At 40.9% G+C, this 24,247-nt stretch overlaps 1 long non-coding RNA gene across 2 annotated transcripts in view; it reads right to left on the minus strand.

Annotated features, from left to right (window-relative positions):
- LOC118656797 overlaps positions 1–15,903 on the minus strand; it is a 117,858-nt gene extending 101,955 nt beyond the window's left edge. For both annotated transcript variants that reach the window (XR_004967698.1, XR_004967697.1), the window contains exons 1-4: positions 15,793–15,903; positions 2,478–2,599; positions 1,385–1,487; positions 401–496 (exon numbers count right to left, since the gene is read on the minus strand). This is a non-coding gene — a long non-coding RNA (uncharacterized LOC118656797). The remainder of the gene's footprint in view (positions 1–400; positions 497–1,384; positions 1,488–2,477; positions 2,600–15,792) is intronic.
- Positions 15,904–24,247: the final 8,344 nt, after the last annotated feature.

The following is a 24,247-nucleotide window of genomic DNA, read 5'->3' on the forward strand; positions in this document are numbered from 1 at the left end:
ATATAATGAAGATTAAAAAGTACCAAATAACAAATCATGGTAGGATGACTACAAGCTATTTAATCTAAGACCGACATATAAGGAGTATATATGATATTAAGTGGTAAGGGAAGGCTGCCAGAGGTAAGCCTAAAGCAGTACGCTATGGCTCAATAACAAAAGACCTTGTACACACACTAAAGAGAACACAAATCATCTAGTGGGGAATTTGGAAAAATTGAAATAGTCCAATCTTAATATAGAAATACTCAGAGCCTTTGTGAGGAAAAGAAAATTGTACAATAAAACTTTTTCTCAAATTATAGTGCCATGTTATTACCTCTTTTAATTTTATGGCCTCTTACAAAAAAACATATAGTACAGATAGTAAGGCTGGTTATAATCATGTAATGTCATGTACCTGTAGTAAAGGAACCCCTTCTTACAGTTAGGCCTTTCATCTGCCTTCAGTGAGCATCAGTCCTACCAGTCTGTGACCTTGGGATTTGTTTATACCCTGAAAGAAAGAAAATAAAAATGTAATAACAACAGCAACAACCCAAAAAAAGCAGAATACTAGCAAAGCAAGACTATAAAAGAAAATTTACTTTGACAGCCTGACAAATAAATGACTCAATTGAAAACAACTAGAAAAAATGAGGATCAAAGCAACATTAGTAACTATATCAAGTTATTTCTGTATACTCCCATATGTTTACATATATTCTTGAATATGTACATAATTCATGGTCAGATAAGATTGGGTCAAATCACAAAAGTACTTAGTAGAGTAAAATGAAGTTATGATTATTAAATATGTATTAAATGATATTGACCTGAACTACAGATTGCTAAGCATATACATGACTAACTCTTTTAAAATTAAACATATGCAGCCAGGGCCGCACCACCCTGAACTCGCCTGATCTTGTCTGATCTCAGAAACATATGTAGTCATCCACTATATCTCTGAATAGCAAGCATTAATGATGGCTACCAGTTGAAAGATCAAAATGGAAGAGAATTTTCAGATTGATAGTGAAATTTCCTGAAATCAGTAATATGTTTTAAAGTAAGTCTAGAACAGGTCATTCTGTTCAGCCAATATTCATCCAAACAAAAGTCATGAATTATATGTTAGTTAGCATGTGTTATATGGAAATAAGAATGAAGGTGAGAGAGAAGTTAATTAACTACTTTTAGGTATATTCATAAACACCAAATTATTATTTCCATTCTTTTTCATTGTTAGGTTATTTCTGTGTGATCCTTATACTCAAGTAATAAAGCATTATGGTTTAATATCTCATAAAACAAAATTTAAACCAACCTATCACTTGATAAAACGGAAAACATAAAATGATACTAGCATGATCTTTCCTGTATGAAAATGACATTGACTCACCATCCGTAGAGATGAGTTTCAAGTTGTTTTTCCACAATGGAAATGGACTTGCTGATCGAGCCAGTTTCCTTGCCAAAGTTCCCTGGTGAACGAAAGCTTTTATCTGCAGGATGAGTGTTAGTTACCAGTAGTTACAGAAAACAACTAAATTAAATAATTAACATAGAAATTAAACTTGTGCCTTGATCCCAAGCCACTATGTTCTGATGGCCTACAAATAAAGCCACAGAAATATATAAACACTGTCTAATACTTACATACAAAGTTGCACATGCATTTCCTTAGACACATTCACTGTATTCTATATTTACTGAACTAAAAATACAATCAGAGCCTGACCTCTATCCCTAAATAAAAATCTTCTGAGGTGTCTTAGATAAAAGAGATTGCTTCTGACATGTAAAATCAGAAGTATATAATGAAAATGCTCCGAATATGAAAGCATGTCAATTTTACATTCCTCATCACAAGTAGCAATAACTGAGGAAATTACAGAATATTTTTGTTAATGTTAGCGATATTCTCAATAGCATTAAGTGTAATATGACTACAGACAAAACTACTTTGACATTTCCAGAATTCTCAAAAATATGTCAACTTGTTATGAAGAAAAATATTTTTGTTACTAGCTACAGTGTTCATTCATACTAATACATGCAAAGGTTTTGTAATTAAATATTTCTGATATGAAATTTTATCAGTTGCCTGCTCAATCTCCATATGAGTTGAAGAGCTGGTTAAACATTATGCAAAGACGTAGTTTTTAAGTATAAGTAAAAATAATGTTATGTGTTTCTTTATTATCTAAGAAAATAAAAGATTAGATTAACATCTGTTAAAGATCAATGAGAAAGAGTTAACAACTAGGCATAATTCAAACAAACTCACAATGCTAACTATCTATGAGCAAGGCACTCACTACATGGGGGTTCTGTGAACAGGTGGTACACAATCTCAAAGAAATCACAATATTAGTATTATTGAAACATTCCATCTTCAGTTCTATATACTTGTTTGCAATAACAAACAGCTAAATTCTAACCCAGATCCTCCGCCAAAACAAAGGATGAGGTGGAAAAGCATGGCATCATACCAGCTCATTGCAGCTACCACAGGCGTGAGGCCCTGGGGCTCCTCTTGCAAGTGAAGATAAGGAAATTTCAATAGAGATGTTGAGAACATCTGCTACAACCTGTAATGTAGGTCTACTGTCACCTGTAGACAAATAAACTTTGTTAATGTTAAGACACTAAAAGTATTTCCAATCACAATTCCATTCTAATGAATCATTCTCTTTAACGACTCTGTGTTACATTCATTACCATCATCCCACACCAACTTACTGAAATTGAGTCGTCCACTGAACTGCAAACCCTCAGTTCCTCTTCATTTAGTTTCCCATTTCCACAATGCCCAGCTGTGCACCTTACAAATTGTAAATTTTTAATAAATGTTTGATAAATTGAAGTTAACTAGTCATCTTACTCCCTCAACTGTTACCCCTCCCCTCCCCCCAATAATCACTTATTCTAGCTATAGCCACCGTTCCCGATCAAAAGACAGGATTATTATTCATTCTGTAAACATTTTTGCTTGAACAACTATGGGGTACCCTGTTAAGTACAATGAATACTAGTGTAAGTAACACCCGATTCCTGTCCTTAAATAACTCAATCTAGTAAGAAAGATAAAGATGGAAATTAGCCATTATAATATCCTGTAATCAGTTTATAACAAGTTTTGTAGAAAGTGCTACAGATACTAAAAGGAAGTGAAAACTGGCTTAGAATAAAAGCTTTAGAAAGGAAATGACATGTGAGATGAGTACTAAAGAATGAGTAGCTCCTGGACGGAGGGAGAAATACAGAAAGGGTACTCTCAGTGGAGAGAAGAGATGAAAAATTATAGAGCTGCAAAAGGGCACATGATATTCTGAGAACTTCAAGAGACTTTTGGGAAAGTAGCAGATGAGAAGAAAAAGGCACTAGAAATATTACAGAAATGCCTTATTATGCTAAAAAGCTGGACCTCTGTCCTGACTGAAGGAGGTAAGCCAGGAGAATGACGTGATCATTGAAAAGATGTTGAAAGCAATGGGGAAGATGGGAGGAAGGACAAGACTGAAGGCAAAAGACCAAATCAGACAAGACAAAGCAGGTATGACCTAATGGCTTATGTAATTATGGTGACCCAATTCATCACTAATGACCATTAGGTCTGTTACCCCATATATCTCAAATTTAGATTTATATTTAGAGAATACAGACTCTAATGTATTTTCGAAAACTGTTTATGTGATACGATCTCAATGAAAAATCATGGCAAGAATTACAAAGAAATTACATCAAGATGCCAAAATGTTAATAATGACTAGCTCTGGGTAGTGGGCCTACAGGTCATGTTTTTCTTCTTGTTACTGATATATTTCAAATTTTCTACATGATAATATTTAAAATATATCCTAGGGCAATTGCTTGAAACTTAGCTAAAACTGGCATTAACCCTAAAGAGCCGGAGCCAGGATTCCTTGACAACATAATTGGCCCCGAAACCTCCCTTTAGCACCAAGCCCATCTATATATAAAAAAAGTCCAGTGACTGAACAGAAAAACTACCAGAATGACCAGTCGACCAGTCGCTATGACGCACACTGACCACCAGGGGGCAGACGCTCAATGCAGGAGCTGCCCCCTGATGGTCAGTGCGCTCCCACAGTGGGAACAGCCACTCAGAGGGCGGGTCCACAGCCACTCAGCTGACCAGGATGAGCAGCACTTCCATAGCGTGCCGATCCCCACAGGCCACACTCCCCATCAGTGCATGAATCCCATGCACCAGGCCTTTAGTTATACATAAAATGCTCATTCCTACATTAGGATCTAAACTCATGTCCTTTTTGTTTCTTCTGCAACATCTGCTTGCCCTGAATGCCTACCTATAGCCCAATTTGATCATACCACCAGCTATACCCATCTTGTACATACAATACCAATAGCTCATTATATGCCCCACACATCATGATATGCAATCATCTTTTATTGAAAGCCTTTTTGAACAGTTCTCCAATTTGTTCTTCCAACAAGATTTTACAAGAATACTAGTGCAAAATCAGTCCTATTCTAGAACACACATGAGTCAGCTATAAATATACTAGTGGTCTGGTGCATGAATTCATGCACATTAAAAGGAAATTAATTAGAAGAAATATTTTAATATTGCTATTCACCCTTTCTCTATAATAGAAGTGTCAACCAAATTCACAATCGACAATGACAGATGGAAACACACACGTGCGATTGGCGCCAACAAGAGCTTTATATGTATTGCGCATGCGTGAGTCAACTCAGCCTTTTATAGATATAGAATAAACTTACTTAATTAGACCTGCTTTCTGACTTAGCTAAACTTTTTCCAGTCCAGTGAAGCACACCAACTTCTTTCAGGTAATTGTCAGCAACACAGCAGTAAATATCAACACAAAGCAGATTATTATTGTAGATCATGTAGGGAGAACAAAGGTTAAAATATTTAACTGCAGCAGTGTTTGACTATATTCTGCACAGTGAGAAAACCTGAAGTCATTTTCAAGGTCCACCATTTCTTACTTCTGTTCAGTTGGGTGAAGTTTCTAAGCTTTCTAAATCTGTTTTCTAGCTAAGGAAAAGAAAATAGGATTTCACCAAGTCTCCTATCTACCTACTCCAGGACTTCTGTGAGGATCAAATGAGGTGAGGCATGGGCAAACGCTTCACAAACATTTGGTTAAAGTGTAAAATGTTTGCATCCAGCTATAAAGCAAGTTGTGTTCCTGGGCTGAAGAAACTCCAAGGAGGCTAGACACTAGGGAGAGGAAGCCAGGCGTTGCTACATGACATCATTACCCAGAGCCCACAGCAACTGTCTCTGGGCTGGCCATGGAGTCTCGGGAGCATCAGCTGCGATTTGGTGAGGTGTCGCTCGCTCTGGGGTAGTGGCAGGGCCTATGTCCCACTTGTAGGAAGTCGAGCGTTGCTTTGTCGGCCAGGTCCACGCTGCTGCTTCTTGTAAATGGCAAGTGTGCGTCATGGCAGCTCCTGTGTTGAGCATCTACCCCATGGTGGTCAATATGCATCATAGCAACCAGTCAGACAGTGGGAAGGACACTTAGCATATTAGTCTTTTATTATACAGACTAGAGGCCTGGTGCATGAAATTCATGCACTTAGGGGGGGTCCCTCAGCCCAGCCTGAGCCTTCTTGCAGTCTGGGAGCCCTCAAGGAATGTCTGGCTGAGTGGTGCTCCCCCTGTGGGAGCGCATTGATCACCAGGAGGCAGCTGCTGCATTGAGCATCTGTCCCCTGGTAGTTAGTGTGTGTCATAGTGACTGGTCGTTCCGCCGTTTGGTCTATTTGCATATTAGCCTTTTATTATATAGGATGTGCATATAATTATACTGCTGATTTGATAAACTGCAAATTATGTAAATAACCACTACTAAAGTGTTTCCAAATCTATTGTCTTAGAAAAAAATTGCCTACTGCTATGGATTGAATTGGGTCCCCCCAAAAAGATGTTGAAATCCTAACTCTCAGTACCTGCAAATGAGACCTTGTTTAAAAATAGGATCTTTGCAAATGATCAAGATAAGATAAGGTCATTAGGATGGGCTCTAATCCAATATGACCAGTATCCTTATGAATAGGGAAAATTTGAACAGCGAGGACACCATATGAAAAGGAAGGCAGGGATTAGGGTGATTTACATCTACAAGCCAAGGAACACCGAAGATTGCCAGCAAATCACCACCAGCTAGGAGAGAGGCATGAAATGGATCCTCTCCCTCACAGCCCTCAGAAGGAACCAACCCTGCCAACACCATGATTTTGTACTTTTAGTCTCCAGAACTGGGAGATAATAAATGTCTGTTGCTCAAGCTACCCCATATTTGTTACTCTGTTACAGCAGCTCTAGCAAAATAATATACCTACTAAGGGAAACCATGATTTTTTCCCTGAAAGCCACTAAAGACAAAACCATTTTGAAGAAAGATTTCAAATCAGAAATAATAAAATTCCTTGTTATTAAGTTTTCAATCTGGTAGCAAAAGTGCTATTTAATAGCTAAGCCAACCTACTGCCAAAAAAAAAAAAAAAAAAACACCTCTCAGATATGAGTCATCCTTCATCCTCTAGTACCTTTTATACATACAGCATCACATAAACTCTGGAGAATATCATTACCCTATAAATACCAGAACATGAGAATAACATGAAATTACATAGATGTCCCTTTGTTTTGTAAGAGTGTTGTTCTATGGAATTGTATGTACCTGTGAGAATCTAATTGACCTATAATAAAATCATAAGGTAGCATAATGAGTTACTTAATAAGGAGCAATCAAATTAACATGGATCAGGAATGGGCTCTGGAGTGACATACTTCAGTTTGAACTCCTGTTACTCATCAGCCATGTGATCTATGCAAAAAACTTAACCATGTTTGGGCTTCAAATTCTTCATCAGTATAATGAAAAAGTTATATTTACATGAATAGATCGAATAATATATGAGATGTGCTTAATATATAATGATGATAATGGGGTTTTAATAGTTTTATAAAAAGTAATCGTCACCCAAAAAAGAAAGAAAGAAAAAATAAAATTCATAAATTAAGGGTTTACTTTTTTCCTTTATTTGGAATTTATTGGGGTGACACTGGTTAACAAAATTATATACTTTGCTAGAGTAGGACAATAATTAGGCAAGCTTATATGAAAATAAAAGTATTGCCTTTGGCTACTTCCTTACTATCAAATGTAGGACCTTCAAAATCTTTCAACCATTTGCTAAAACTCAAAACACATGTAAACTTATTAATATTGGAACTGAAATACAAATAGGAGATTGGTGACTTCGGGCTCTATCACAGACATCCGTTGGAACGCGGCTTTCAAGGTTCTTATAATAGCACCCCTTTATTTCCTCAGATCACTAAGCTCTAGCCAGTCCAAAACTACAACTTAGACTGATAGCAGACTGGCGTAATCCGCTGTAACCTTACACCAGGCACTACTGCTGCAGTTTTTGCCTCTTTTTAAATATAAAACTTGTTAAATTAAAATATACATCTCAAAAATGTAACTAGTTGAAAAGGGACTTATTTTGGAATTTATATACTCATTTTGAGAAATGTGTAAATAATGCAAAACCCAGTTGATCACCAAAATTCAAAAGGACCTTGTTATATCTTATAAACATTCTACACAAAATACAAATTATATTTCCACTGCTAATCATAATAATACTTATAAACTAAAATTTATATCTACACCTACACATTAAATAGAAGAAACTAAATAATTAAGTCCAAAAAGACTGCAAATATTATAAAGAGAATGGTAGTATTTTTGTTAACCTTTTTATATAAAGGTTATCTATCTACATTGGTCAAATCTGTTGGAAAATATATCAATAAGCCAATACTTGTGAGAAAGCCAAACAGTATTCATTCTTAGCATCTTTTACACTTTGATGAACTATAAATACATATTGAATGCTATATTAAATTCAATAATATTAGCATCAAAGTAATGTGGGGTCAAGACCAATCATAGGTGTTTTTCTAAATATTTATGAAAATATGTTTTGCCTTCATACTTTGTATAATTCCTAACTTAAACTCATATAGATTTTGTTAGTTGAGATGTAAAAAAAAATGAACCTCCTTCTTGCTAAATAAGCAACATAAAGTCCACTTTTCTGCTGAAACCGGTTTGGCTCAGCGGATAGAGCGTCGGCCTGCGGACTCAAAGGTCCCAGGTTCGATTCCGGTCAAGGGCATGTACCTGGGTTGCGGGCATATCCCCAGTAGGAGATGTGCAGGAGGCAGCTGATCGATGTTTCTAACTCTCTATCTCTCTCCCTTCCTCTCTGTAAAAAATCAATAAAATATATTAAAAAAAAAAAGTCCACTTTTCCAAAAACATTGTTACACAAGTATTTTATTTTTTACTTTTTGCAGAGAAATAATTAGGTTAGGCATACTCAAGTTAAACAAAATTACTTATAGTATGAAGAAAAATTCTTAGGCCTTATATTTTTTAAAAACTGACTTGAAGTTAGCAACGGCCATATTCTATTTATTCAAGATACTCTATTAAGAATACAATATCATTTTGATTGACACCAAATTATAATTCTAAGATTTTTTCCAAAAAGTGAAGAATAGAAAAAAACTAAATATATTTTCTTTTTTCTTAAAATACTAATATTAATAAATATTAATAAATAACACAAATACATTACATTAAGAAAACATAATCTATTAAATTATTGGCAAAAAGAACATACTGATTATTATACCCCTGAAGGCAGGGATTATGCCTTTATCTACCTCATCTACCTTAAACATGACAAGAACTCAATAAAGTGTAATTTTCTATATCTCAAAAACAATAAGCACAACAGTAACATAATTATCCTAAGAATTATGGGAAATAATCCTAGTGAGCAGGCAAATCTAACATTAATAGAAGAAAATTCTATGTCTCTTACCATAGACAAATTCTGAAGTCGCAGCTAAAAATTATGCATTGGTTGTGTCAACAGAAAATATACAACCAATGCCAGTTTTGAAATAATCTCAATTTGATCTAAAGTGAAGTCATTAAGAACTGAGTAGAAAAAGTGAAGATATTAAGAAACTATAATCCTACTATTCTAAATGGCAAAAAAATAAATAACCTTTTACCATGTTCTGTTATTTCTGTAAACACCACATAACTTTTCCACAGAGAGCAATTTTCACTAAGAGAGTAAGGTAACACATGTGGATTGTATATGGACTATCCATTCTCATGTCTCACTGGGGTCATTCTGGTTTTGCATTGCTGATTTGGTGGTTAAGATTCCATATTCTCGCCACCATCAGGCAGATTCATATTGTGATCAGGAAGAAAACAGGTTAGCCAGGGGCTTGTTTCCTTTACCCACACCTTTTCTCATGAATTTCATAAACTTGCTAGAGCAACATGGGGACATTTAACCAGTGCAAAAAATTCCTTACATTACATATTACAGATGTTCACCAGAATTTTCAACTAGACAAGAATTACCTTGTGAAATCTTTACACACACACACACACACACACACCTTTCCTCCAGATAAAAATGCTATAGAAACTAAAGAAATCATATTGGTCTAAGCAAATAAACCAATAATTTAGGCTAAATAAAAGGGATATCTGATTATGCTGGATCTCTCCTCCCCAACCTAATATGCTAGGGAAATTTTCTTACTAGAAGCTGCTGAACACATAAGATAATTGACCTAAACTACTCAGAAAAAAATGTTATGTGGTTTGCTTGTTAAAACACAACCACCCTGGAAATATTTATAGCTTTGGCAAAGCCCCTATTAGTAGCTTCATCTGCCCTAAAGAAAAATGATTCTATTATTACAAGTTTCCAAGTACGTATTTATAGAAGGAAGCAAATAATTTATTAAACCAACTTTTTGGTCTTGAAGCAACAGATTTTGGAAAAGGTGGTTTTACAATAAGATACATAACTCCACATCTAGTTATAATGCTATTTTTTTCATAGAAGAGGCATGATACTGTGTGAATATTATGAGTCAAGCCTACTCATCTCAACTAAGAATGAATTAAATTTATTAGAGTGAAAACCTGAGAGAAAACGTACATGCATGTAATTCTAAATTGCCATTTTTAGAATGGGGTTTTTCTCCAAAGGGATTTTGAAATGTGTTTCCACGTTATTCTATTTGTGCTGCTTTCACTTTAGCACTTGGTAAGTTGGTTGCTAAACAGAAACAAAAAGCAAACTTATTTTCAAATAGAAAGTGGCTTGTGATTTGACCATAGAATAAGCTATATTTTTAAAAAAATCTGTCAAAGCCCTAGCTGGTTTGGCTCAGTAGATAGAGTGTCAGCCTGCTGACTAAAGGATACAGGGTTTGATTCCTGTCAAAGGCACATGCCCAGGTTGCGGGCTCGATCTCCAGTAGGGGGCGTGCAGGAGGCAGCCAATCAATAATTCTCTCTCATCATTGATGTTTCTAACTTTCTCTCCCTCTCCCTTCCTCTCTGAAATCAATAAAAACATATAAAATAATAAAAATATGAAAGACCTGTCAAAGTCCTAACTGCCAAAATATAGTGAAATTGAGATACATGTACACATAAGGAGACACTTGCATTTTCCTGGTCCAGTTACCACACAGAGATCAGAAAATTAACTGTAAAGTAAGGTGCCTATCGAAAGCCTCATCATACCCAAACTATTATTCTTTCCAGAAAAGTCCAGAAGGGAACCACAGGCTCTGCAGGACACACAGTGTTCTTCTATAAGTAACTTCCAGACTGATATGGCTGCAATATTTTTACCCACAGAAAAGATATTCTAAGAGGAAAACTTTCCTGCATGCACAATCCCAAAGTCACACAAGCCTGCGGATAGTCCAGAGCAGTGGTCAGTCAGCTAGTACCCAAAAGCTGACAATGTGAACTAAAGAAAAGAGTGCTTGAATGGAAGTCGGGAGAACTAAGTTTTACCAGTATAACCAGCTCTGGGATTTACTATTCTGTTTCAGGCAAGTTAGTTAACTTCTCTGGGCCTCTGTCTTATGTTTGTTTGTTTTTATTTTGTTTCATATGGAAAACAAGCAGTAATCAGAAAACCTTTTGCAATTATGGCCAGGAGGCCATTGGAAAACATGTAGACCTATCCCCGACTTCACAGATGAGGACAATAAAGCAGAGGAACATACCCAGGCATTTAAAAGGACAGTTCACTTATGTCAAAATTCTATACCATGTAAAAAAAAGTACTTATAAGGCAAAAAGGATTAAAATCATCAAATTTAAGATGATTATCATCTTTTCAGGAAGAGCTTCAGCTGTACTGGTAACATTTCATTTCTCAAATTGAGTTTGGAGTACATGGAGTTACATGTATGATTTTTTTATTTTTTGTTTGAAATAGTTTCTAATCATTTTTTTAAGTAACCACCAAAACATCTTTAACCAAAACATTTCTCTGAAAATTTAAAGGTCAATGGAAATAGTATGTGGTTTCAAACATTCTCCTGCTGAATTTGAAAGGTAAATATCACTGTGTCCCCCTAATATAAGAAACAAAAGTGAAATAGGCTATAAATAAATACACACACACACACACACACACACACAATCTTCCAGCTTAGTAAAATATAAACAGTACATAAGTGGCACAAAACACAAAATAAACTGTATTATTAGTATCATTATTGCCCATTTAAGGATATTGAGAGAGGCCCTGGCAAGGTAGTTCAGTTGGTTAGAGTGTCGTCCTGATACCCCAAGGTTGTGGGTTCGATCCCGGATCAGGGCACATACAAGGATCAACCAACGAGTGCATAAATAAGTGGGACAATGAGTTGATGCTTCTCCTTTCTCTCTCTCCCACTCAAATCAATAATTTCAAAATGTTAAAAACATAGATACTGAGAGAAACAATAATAATTTGTACTCCAGACATGCCTAAGATAAATATATTCAAGAGTCACATCTGAGAGCCTCGTACTCAATCATCAGGTTGTTTGTTTGTTTGTTTGTTTGTTTGTTTTTACTGAGAAAAAAAATAAACTGCAATGATTTACCTAAAGTAAGCAAACACTTTTCCAAACCTCTACACGAAACTACCTGTAAAACTAAGTGTCTCTAAAATCTCTGAAATTTTCCAACAAGAAAGTATAGGTCATTCAGCAAAATATATTTACTGTATACTACCATAATAGCTATTTAACTGTTATCATTATGATGCAGATATATAATGGAAACAGATGTTCCTTTTTCCTTTCAGCAAAGCACAGGAAAAGCTCAAACTTGCTGATACTGCATGGACTACTACCATAGCACAATAAAGGAAAAAAGACATTAGCACATGACAATATTAGTTTTTACTACACAACTAATTGCATAAAAAGTATAACTTGAGATCATTAAATCAATATAATTTTCAGCACTACAGAAGGGAAACAAATAGATTTGTATAACCAGCCTATTTCACATCTGCAGTTGGGAAAATACTTCTGAGAAATTAAGTATATGCAAAATACTACCACTACTTTCAGAACACAAGGAAAAGATTGTTGTTCTGTTTTATTTGCTCATGCAACATGAATTGGAATGCTGCCTCTACAGAGAAATTTTTTTAAACAGTGCCGGTACAGAGTGAAAGAACCTTTCTAGAAAACAATTTGGCAATCAATATTAAAAACCTTAAAATACAGTCTATACCCTCAGTCCAAGTAATTTCTATTCTAATAATATATCATAAGAAAATAACCACAGGGATGATTAAAGATTCATTTAAAATGTTATTCATCATAACTTTATTTATAATGGAAAATTAAAATCTAACTCTCCAGTGGTAGAATGACAATTAATTAAATTATATATGTTAAAACATTATACAGTTAATATAAATGACTTTAATAATAATTTTAATCATATACAAAAAATTTTATTCTACTACACAAACTGAAAAAAGGCAGAATATGAAGTGATGTATACATATTTTTATAAATATATTATATATAAAAACATATAAGTGTTTGGAGGAAAAAGGCTTAGAGAAAATACACAAAATGTCATTTTTAACTTGTGAAAATTCTCTATTATGAGCAGATACTACTTTTTAATTAGAAAAGTGATTTTTCCTTTAAACAATTAAACAATTCTATTTCTATGCCCTAATACTCTCTGTCCTTGTCCAAAGTTACTGAAGATTCTTTGGGTCAAATAATTCTATAAATATTTTAGGTAAATTGATTTAAGTTACATTGAGATGTTATTTGATCCTAAAATCTGGCATAGAAAGAAAAGTATTTGTCAATTACATAGACAATACATTTTTTTATCCTGAGTTAAACAGAATCTTTACAAAATAGAGAAAAATTTTATAGGATAAACATTATAAATGTTTACTTAAGAGCTATTAACATAATGTGTTTTCAGTCACCATGTCAAGGAAATTTTTCAATTAAAAATATTTCTAAAGCAAATAGAGTACCCTATTAATTGCTCTCCCAGTTTGCCAATAAAAAGTTTGACACAGCTTTTGTAGGACTCCTAGTTTCATGATTGTATTTTTAAGAGAAGAAGCTGATTTGTCTTAGGCTATTACTGTCTACTACTTCTAGAAGTCTTAAGGAAAGGTGGGAAGCAGCAAATTCTGGCAATCTGCCTAAAGAGAAATCAATGAAACAAATTAATCCTTCGCAGGCTGCAGTGACACAGTAATCCATCATTCAGAGCTGCTTTTATATACCAAATCAGAGAGCAGAGGACGGAGCCCTGGGGGACATCACAGACAACAACTTACACCAACACTGGGAAAATACTGAGGAATCAGTTTATTTAAAGAGGATAGATTTCAGTTGATTGCCTATTTTGTCAAAGATTTTTTTCTTTCACAGTGTGGGGAACCCAAGGCCCAGTGACTCTATCTTCAGAATTCAGTACCATATATGCTTGCTGACATCAATAGGGATGAATGTTTATAAATAATTAGCATCATTAATCAGTATGAACAAATACCTGGCTAAAGTAATATTACTTTTTCCATTAAACTTCCAGGTGTTAAATACATTCCCAATTTTCAGTAGGGACTAACTGTAAATTTACATAATAATCTACAATTTAACTGACCAATTCCTGGTAAACCACATTTGAGATATTTTTTTACACATAAAATGTAACCATTTAAGATGTGTATAACTTCCTAAGTACTGTGTTAAGTTTAAAGACTTGAAAATTTTAATTTCATCTCTTGTGGAATAAATTTTAATAAGCAAATCAGATTCTAAATCAATAACTTGTTTTAAAACTATAAATAGTACTTTGGCTTGTAATTATAGTTGACAGTGCTGAAAGATAAATTTAAATGTGGTTTCTTTTTTAAAAATAAACTTATAATCAATGTATAGCCATACATTCACACTGAGTATATTTATTTATACATATACAAAAACATATGCATCTAAATTTATTGGTGCTTATGTAGAAATTTATGCACCTGAGTATGTTTTACTAGAGTAATGCATTCTGAATGGAAGTATATTCCCTAGATGAAAACTAATGAGAAAAACTATAAAGTCAAAGTATATTACTACTGTTAAATACATCATTTTCATGGTTAAATGTGAGGAATTAGTGAAAGAAAAGGATTTGCAAGAAATAAACAAGCAAAACTTGTCACAATGGTCCCAAATATCTAATCATAAACCCAAAACAGAAAAAGAAGGTGAAATAAATGCTAACTAGTCAATTTTTGAATGGCATCTTTGATTCTGAGGCCCGTGGCCATATGATTGTAATTCCTGGCTATGCTGATGCATTTTTAATTCAATGCATGGATCTAGTATTTATTGATTTAATAAGGTTAGGGGTATTACATTGTTGCTGCTACTGATGAACTGTCAGCAATTTAATCTAGTGAAATCTTACAGAGGAATATATATATTTTAGAGTTGTGAGAGACACTAAACAGCTATGTAAATGTAATCCCTTCATTACCCAGGACAGTGGCAAAAGCAATGTCCCTTCTTTCCCAGACTGCTTTGGGCTCCAAACATTTTCTAAGAGGTTGGCTACCAATAGGCTGAGGTGACACTGAAAGGACTGCAGCAATGTCTTGCAGGTACTCCTTCAAAAGGTTAGCCACAGCCTCACTGATGCAAACAGAAAAGAAGGGAGAAAATTTACTTTCTCAAAAGCCATTCTGCCAAAAATACAACCAAAGGAGATAGGCTTTAAAGGCTCTATCCAAGTAAGGAGGTATTATGTGATCCAGAATTTAAAGGGGGGGGGGGGGCGCGGGCGGGAATCCACCTGTATTTGCTGAAACAAACACTTGGGGACCATCAGAAAGCTTTCTGCGCTGCTGTGCTACCCTGCTTGTGGGCTTATTTCCCCAACCTGGACACCTGGGAAGCATGTTGTGCTCCAGCTTTTCCCTGACTTTGAAGAAATGGATAACCTAAGAAGCGCGCTGTTGCTGGGGTCAGTAAAACTATGCTAATTGCTGAACCTAATTGCTTCAAGCAGTCCTGCCTCTAAACAGGGAGAGCACAGTGGATGGAGTCAGTCTGTTCCTAATAAAATGAAGAAGCACTGAATTAAATTCCCAAGGAAGGCACTATAAAAGTTTCCACAGTGTAACCAAATGACTTCACCTCTGCTATTACCCCTAGGATGACATCTTTGAAAGAAAGCAGACCCCAGTCAGGCTCCATATTCATAAATTGGCTGAGCTTAGGCCAGTGAATCTGGATTGATTTAAAAAGGTTTTTTCATCCTTCCAATCAAATGAAGTCATTGTTAATTAGATGCTTTCTGTTAACAATGTCACTCTTCTCCACATTACCTGCTCACACTTGCAGCGCCTCTAGTGCAACATCTGGAGCACCAGTCTCCCTGCCATGGGTCCTCACGAGTTTGGCGGAGGCTGGTGGTATTTCCGCTGCTCGATCCCTGTCTGAAGGAAGACACGGCTCAGTGTGCTGCTGGTGAGACACATACCAACTTTCCAATGTGAGAGGCTATAAAACAATCGCTAGGAAAACTCTTCTCCCAGACTCTCTTTAAAGGAACTACACAGCAGTGTCTCTGTGCTGTTGCCGCTTTGTAGATGGGTGTTTTAGAAAACGCCTAAGGCCACAGTCAACTCCCACTGACCAAGCTCCTGCTCACACTAGACAACCGGGTTAAGGCTGCCCAGCCGCGCCCGGGGCCGGGCCACCGACCCCTGTCGGCCTGAGGATGACTGGCCGCTGGAGGCTGGGCCACTGGGAGCAGCCCCGAGGGCGCGAGGCACAGAGCGCTCTGGCAGGAGAGAGGAGGGCGAGCCAAGGGCTCTCCATCCACCGGGTCCCTGAGCCTCACCATGTCAGGCAGAGGCTGCCTCACACTCCCGGGGGCCCATTCCAAAGAAGTTTGCGTGCGCCAACCCCACCCCGACCCCCACCCCGTCGGGCCTGGCCTCCTCCTAGGATCTTCCCGGGAGCAGGCCTGGGTCTTGGTCGCTGCGGGATGGGGCCCTCAGCGCCGGTCCAGGGCACGGCTCCTGCCGTCCGCCCAGGTCCCGCCCGGCGCCCACTCGCGCCCAGTGCCCGCAGGCGACCCCGCGAGCGAGGCTCCGCGCACGATGCGCTCCTGGCTTCGGGGAGCTGCTCCTGCTGGCGTCCGGCGCAAGGTCCAGTTCCCCGGCCTCGAGGGCAGGAGTGGAGGCTCCCGGGCCCTCCCCAGGCGGCCTGGTTCTCAGAGCGCTGATCTTTCCCAAGGGAGCGCCCTGTGGGTGAGGACATGAGGAGCCACGCGGAGCAGGGCCCTGGCTGCTGGAGGGACGGTGCCCCCCGCGGCCCTTGCGGCCGGACCACGCCGATCCCAGCGCTTGGGGGGGGAGGGGGGGGCTGGTGGCTGCCGCGGGCTCCTGAGGACCCAGCGTCCGGGAGGGAGACCGCAGGCCTCCAGGGAAGCCTCGGGACCCGCCGCCAGGTCACCGGCTGCTTCTCGGCTGGAGCTCCTGAGCGGGACCCTGTCCCTGGCTCCGAGGGGTCTGGGGACAAGACCACGGCCTCGCAGGCCTCCACGGGTGGGGCTGCGGGGGCACGGGGGCTCCCTGGCTCAGCGACAGTGAGTCCTGACCCCCTAGACCTCGCAGAGGGCAGAGTCGTGCTAGAGGAGGTTAGGCGGCGAGGAGGAAAGGCACGTTGGGACTAATTGCATTTCTTCCCGTCCTTGACCCCCACGCGTCGTCCGGTGACAACGTGCGCCTTCTCCACAAGAGGGTTTGGGGAAAGTAAGTTTCTGGGGAATCTGATCCCTGTTAGGTGGGGCCCTGGAGGAGGGCAAAGAACAGCGGCAGCCGAAACACCTGCGAGTTCTCAATACAATCTAATATGGACGTGAGTGGAGTCATTTCTCCTCCGTTTCCAGGGGAGCTCAGACCTGACGCGTCAAGATTATCCCTCTCCAACGTGTCTCCTGCCAGGGACACCTGCGCCTGTCCCCCGGGGGCTTCCCCTTTGCGAATAGAAAAGGCGGCCTGATATTCTGTTCCACTTAGTGCTTGTGTGACCGTAACGTGGAGGCCTGAGCCGTGCGGGACGCTGCTTTGACCCTCTGGAGACTAAACTAGAACCGCGCAAAGGGAAGGCAGGCACACAAGCGGGCGGTGCTGCGAGGTGGCGGGCGGAGCGAAACCTGGGTGGGGGGCGCGCAGGCTGCTCGGACCCGCGACGCCCGCTCCCGTGCGGGGAGTCTCAGGACGCTGCGGGCTGGCGGGCCAAGCAGGGCCACGTGCTCAGGGGCCGCTGGGCTCCGGCTCCGTGTTTCAGGGACACACACTCACACACACCAGCGCCTGCCTCTCTCTGCTAGCGCTGGAGTTCCTCTGAGGTGGTCCGTTCAGCGGAGCCCCCTGCGCTCACACTGGCTGAGGGGGGGTGAGAGAGCAGCTGGGGCGCCCGTCCTGTGGGGACACAGCCCCGCGCAAGGTTAGGGCTGGTAAGTGACCCAGCCTGGGAAGGGCGGCGTTCTCACCGGCCCGAGGGTCCTCCCCGCCTTCCAGTCCTGTCACCTGTCACCCCGAACTCCCCGGGTCCTCGTCCCGCCCCGCTCTCTGTGACCACGCGACCACCAGTGCCCGGGCCCCGGGAGCCAGGGCTCCCCCCTCCCTGATACAAACTGCACGGGCGCCGCTTTCCCTGCCTCCGGGTCCTCCTCTCATCCTCCCACCCGGCGATGCCTTGCCAGTGTTTGGGGTGGTTGGTGTTCTTGTAAAAGTCTATCAAAGGATCGCTGGCGTCTCCCCGTCAAGTCATTACGCCTTTATCCCCATCAATTACCCACACCTCAGAGGGCTGCTATTAAGAGCTCAATTGAGCTGCAAAAGTAGAGATCCCGTTTCAGGCAGATGTTGTCACCTCCCGCAGAGATAAGCAGCCCGTGGGACCCGGCCGGCCGCTTCCCCAACCGCCCGAGCAGCGCTGGGCCAGGCTCAGCGCTCGGGCCGCGGAGCTGGCGCTGGAGCTGGAGCGGGCGCCGCGCCGGTGCTCCCGGGACAGGCGGGAGCGGGGAGGGCCCGCTCTCAGACCTCAAGCGCAGCGCCTGTCCTGGGGAAGTGTCTCCAAAGTTGTGCCGGCGGCGAGCCGGGCGCTTTCGCCCAGAAAGGGGTGGGGGTGGGGGGAGGGAGAGGGCACCGTTGTGAGTTAATCTGGCTGCCGCCGCCGACACACCCTCCTTCCTCTTCCCGCCGCTCTAGCCTCCTCCTTCCCCGGTAGCGGCCCCAGAAACCCCTGGGAAGGAAGGCCGGGTGCTGCGTGTCTGCTGGACTTAGAGCTAGGGAATCCGGGACAGAAGCGTGGCTTTTACACAAAGGGGACCCCGGGACCGCCGCGGCCTTTCGCCCAGATGTGTCCTTCCCTCCTCTCTCACCCCCAGTCACTCCTGGGGACGCGGGATGGGCCCGCACGCGGCTGGGAACCCTGGGGGGCTGAGGGGAGCGGAGCAGGAGGACGTGGCCTCGCGGCAGTCACTGTGCAAGTGGGCGCATGTGTGTGGACGGCCAGCTGAGTTTGTAGAGGACTTCGTCTCTACGCACATGTGCTGAGAGCGTTTGCCGCTTTCCTCCTGACAGTGGCCACAAATTTAGCCAAGGCTAAAGGAGATTAATTTCCTAGCACAATCCAATTAAAAGATTTCTGAAGTCATCTTTGGCAAAAATGGGGGGGCGGGTGCATGGCTAAAGAGGGGACTGGTTTTGATGACAGTGATGTATCGCCTGGGCACAGCGTGCGCTGGTCGCTCTCTCCTGCACCCGCGAGGTGACCAGAGCATCCCCGTCAGTGCCTCCAGTCCAAGCCGTCTCCTTTCTGAAAGACAGCCATCCATCACGCCAACCTGGGCAGAAGAGAATATGCGAGGGCCTGGGGTTGCTTACAAGCACCATAGACTTTTTTAAGTGCTATTAGATTTATGGTCTCTTTTTCGAGGCCCATCCAGAGTAATTAGCACATATGTTCTAAATAGATGATAGTTTTGTGAGCAATAAAGCAATTACCCATCGTTGGAGCTGACAGTTCCTCCAACTAAACTCCAACCAGCAGCTAATTGGAAAAGTCATTTCAGCTCCATTGTCTGCAATTAGTCCTGCTAAACTACTACACCCCAACTAGCTGGTTTGAGGTTAATTTATTCAGTGTTGTATTTGCACAGAGAAGCCATTGCCACAAAGGGACTTGCCTTCTGCCCCTCCGAACTGCGCCCTGGGACTAGAGGAGCCGGTGGCAGCCAGAGGCCAATATTCAGGGGCTGGGGGCCGGTTCCCAGGGGAGGAAGTGCCTGACCCGGCCTCAGCTTCAAGGTCAGTGTCCAGTGCGCTGAACCAGCTGACAGAGAAAGCCATTGTTTCTCCTGCTGGGCAGTAACTAGAGGAAACTCTTCAGTTCCCACAACCAAAACCTTAGTTTATAAAAAGGAAAGTCAGCACAGAAGAGCTGACTGGGTTCTGAGTGCACCTTCTAGGCACCAGTTCTGACCCTAGGCTACGTGTATCTCCATCCCTAACGAATAAACACAGATTAAAAAACCAGCCCAAACTGCCCAATTCCAAGCTCTCAGCTGGGAGAGGGAGCCTCCAATTCTTGGAGTAGAAAGAAAAGACCAGACAGGGCAGGAAGCCCTGCTTTGCCTTCGTCCTGAGTACAAGGTCACTTCTCCCCTTGAAACTGGTGTTGCTCTGTGACTTTTTTTCTTTTTCATTTTTCCCTTTCCCCTTCTTCCCTCCTTATCTTTTTTTTTCTTTCTTTCTTTCTTGTCTAAAGTTAAGCCCAATAGGTCCACGATTTGCGCCAGTGAGTGGAAAAAATGTGTTAAACGTTGGTTTGATGCCCCACCGGAGCTTCCAAATATCCAGTGGCTGGGATTCTTCTACTTAATTTAATCTTTATTGGACAGGGTGGCTCCTACACTCATATTCACCAGGAAACCTGGGAAATGATCTGTTGGTGTTCAGAAAGGAGGGAGGGAGGGAGAGAAGTTAAAGAGGGATTAATCCTCTCCCACCCAACCTCGAACGTTGTCACTGTGATTTCTGATAGGCTGAGGGTAGGAGCGAGGGGGCTCAAGGTCCCAGCCCAGACAGCCAAGGGTCTCTGCGATCTGCAGCAGGGGGCCGGAAGGCTGGCAGGTTGAGATGGGAACTTGTAGCCCTGGTAACCGAGTATTCCCTTAAAAGAATTTACAGCTAAGTGTCCCAGGCTCTGGGAGCAATTTGAATTTTAGTTAGAAGAACACGGGGTTTGGGGGTGGGGAGAGACTTCTTAGGAGGTAAAGCCAAGTGCTTTCAGTCCTAGAAATCTCATGTCCTTTTTCTGGAGAGCCATTCATACTTAACAACCTGAGGGCTGTTTCTCCTTTTTGAAGCAAACACAACACCACCTAAAGAAGACAACTTAGGTGGTATTTCAGTCAGCATAGAATTACTAAAATAATTCCAATTTCAAAACCAATTGTAATCAATTGCTCAACTTCAATGATTTGGAGATACAAACCTATAGCACACACACACACACAAAAAAAAAAAACTTAAATTGCATAAGGTCAGCCTCTTGTTTGCCACTTACTTATTGTGTTTTAACCAATTTGATTCCAAGAAAGACCAAGAAGAAAAAATATGGGGGAGCGATTGAAAGTAATAGTCTCATCTTACCCCATCACCTCCCACCTGTCACACAATCTCTGCCCTTGAAGAGAAATCCTCCCGTCAGTGTAGCTCCCAGTTGAAATAAGATGTCTTCACTAAAAAAAACTGTCCCTCGTGTTCTCAATTATTTGCTTTTTTTCCAGGACTTAAATATGACATCCCAGAGAGTGAGGGCAAGAAAAAGCTGAAGGGAGAACCAGTTGAAAGTATCACCTAGACCTGGTAGAGAATGCTAATGTGGGTGTGCATGCATACTTAAGTATAAGGGCAAATAGAACCCACCCAATCAATAACCCACCAAATGTGTGGGAACCATTTACATCATGCAAAAACTCTAAGCACATGTGTGTAAAGATGTAGTCATATGCAAACTTAGCTAGCTGTCCACATATGTATCCACTGCTAAAAAGCAGTTTCGTTGCTCCCATAGTTTCTTTCCATTAAGAGCGATTAGAAGATAGCTATTCAAAGTTGCTGATCCAGAGAGAAAATAAGAGTAGATAAAAGGAGATTTCAAGTGACCTTCTTGTCCCTTTCACACCAACCTTAGCCCTAGACTGGCCAAGGATCAACTAACACAAAAGCCCTTTCCTTTCTTCTTTTCAGCTTCAGAAGATTTCATGCAAACGGTTAACAATAAAACATAGAACTATCCTGGAGTTTTGTTAGATCATGCATTTGAAATACCTTATTAACTCCTCCCATAGATGGGCTAGGTTTATTATCGACTTCTGAAATGGACAAATAAAATATACATAGTGTAACAGAGGGCATAATTATTTACTGCTCCATGTGGTTTGTATCAGTGGTGGACTATGCTCATTCTTTTTCATCTAAACTTTACTTAAATCCCCTTTCTCCTTACTGATGGAGACTGATGGAGGACACTGTAATAAACATATCTTTCCACTGACAGTTTAGAAGGAAAGGTTAGGGTTATTATTTAGATCAACTTTCTGATAGGTAGGTACAAGTGAAGCATGACAATAGTTACCAACAGATCTGCTGGCTTTGTGAGCCAGTACTTTCCCACTAGTTTATTTTATAGGCAGTGAAGATTTTAAAAACTTAAACATACTTGAACAGTCCTTAATCAATGAATGTCCAATTCAAATCTACCTCTGATGGGCTAATCCTGTAATAAAAGAAATCTGTGTTCTGACAGGTAATTATTAAGAAAAATGATAATATAGTTTAGTTGATTGTATTGTCAGGGTACTTTAATAAGCGTCAAACTCCTTTTAAAACCAAAACTTTTCATCCAAACCCAACCCATTTTCTCTTGGAAGAAGAGCCTTGCAGTCAGTCTTCACTCAAGTGTGGCATTTAAAATGCGTTTTATAACATAAACTTCTCCATTTTCTTTTTTGTCCAAATGCATTTATCTTTTTGATTTTTACAAAAAGTAAAATTTGCACCACCCCACCCCTTTCACTGATGTGCTATGAATGATTGTCACTTTTCCTCCTACAAAAAGCTTGTTTTGCATCCAAAGGTCAACACTTGCTCTCCTGTGGCTGGCTACTCGGGGACCCTCTAACTTGGGGCCCAAGCAGAAAATGGAAGTACTTCCCTTATCTCTGTTTTCCAAAACCCGTGCTTTAAATGGCCAGTTTGTGATAGAAAACTAAACTGCTTCTAAAGTAAAGCACTTATCTCGGAGTGTTTCCACCCAAAGGTGACAAAGAAGAAATGCCCAGGCTACCAGAGTTATAGTGAGTACAGGAGTCTGCTGGATCCGTTTCCAACTATATGAACAGGGTAAGAGCAAGCAGTACAGCCCACTCCCAACTTGGCCTTTCCACCCTTGTTTTCAGGTTGTCAAAGACAGAACTTTTTACAGTTGGGAAGCTACAATACAGACTGAGTTCAACCTTTTGGGAGGAGGTTTCTGACACAGGCCAGGCTTTTGTTTGTTTTTTTAATAAGCACGAAACATTAGGCAGGCATTCCAGTGGCTTTCTCTCTTCCCTTTTCTTCAAAATATCTATGCAAGACCATGTTAAATACATCTTCAACTGCGTCCTTCCCAGCATTAATCTCATGCCAACGGAGACTAATTGATTCGGCACCTTTAAAATAAGCTCTTTGGGAAAGGTCTGTAATAAGATCAGAAGAACTGACCTTTCTCCCAGTGATTGCAGGCATGTTCATCTCTCCAGATGGGCTTGATAAAACAGGGCTATTTCTGTTCTGTGGTCTCTCTAAACAGAATAATACCATTTTTAATTATTTAGAGGGTAGGGAAGAGGTATGGGAGAGAAACTTTTTTGGGGGGCGGGGGGGGAGAATCTTTTACACATATCTGGTTATTTGTAGGATCTCAGGGCTCTTGAACTAGATTTTGAAAATATTTTTTACAAGGACACTTTTGTTCAGTGTAATTTGCCAAAAAGCCAAAATGAATGAACCAGTGAGTTTCGGGAAAGCAAAATACCAATATCAAAGCTGTCATAGGATTAGTGAAGAATGATTCAGCATTCCTCAAAAGAAAGATATTGGGGAGGGGGTATTAATCAGTTGGAAAGTCTGCATAGATCAGACTCTGGGGCCTGGAATGCAAGTCAATGCTGAGATCTCTGCTTCTCTCCTCCCACCAGGTCACAACTGTTTACTGGCTGTCTGGCTAGGAGAGATCAAGGATTGTATGGAAGTTCTTTTAAAAGGTGATTAAGGCTAGGGGCCATGATGCTAGCAATCTGAAAGGGGCAGTGTAAGTTTACAGCCTGATTCCTTCTCTTCATCTGTTGGGTGAACCACACTGCAGACTTTGTATGCAGTGAAGTAGCCTGTAGGAAACAGGAGGGCAGAGAAAGACTTAAGAAGGGAGGCCCAGGAGTCCAGGCCCTGGGAGGCTTTTCTGATCCTGAGGAGAAGCCTTGGATAGGGCCAAGGAGATAGGGCCACGGGGCTGGCGTCTCAAGTAGGGTGCTGGGGAAAGGGCCACAGCCTGAGGTTATGTGCGAGAAGGAAGGGAGAGCGATCTGGAGAAGAGAGGACAAGAGAAAAATGGGAGGAAATTTGCAACTGCGTTTTCTGCTTCTGCAGCTGAGTGTGCCTGGACACGTGTGTGGAATTGCACAATGTGGGGACCTACGTGCTTCCACAAAATATG

Source organism: Myotis myotis, unplaced genomic scaffold (assembly GCF_014108235.1).
Source record: "Myotis myotis isolate mMyoMyo1 unplaced genomic scaffold, mMyoMyo1.p scaffold_m19_p_5, whole genome shotgun sequence".
NCBI classification, from domain to species: domain Eukaryota; kingdom Metazoa; phylum Chordata; class Mammalia; order Chiroptera; family Vespertilionidae; genus Myotis; species Myotis myotis.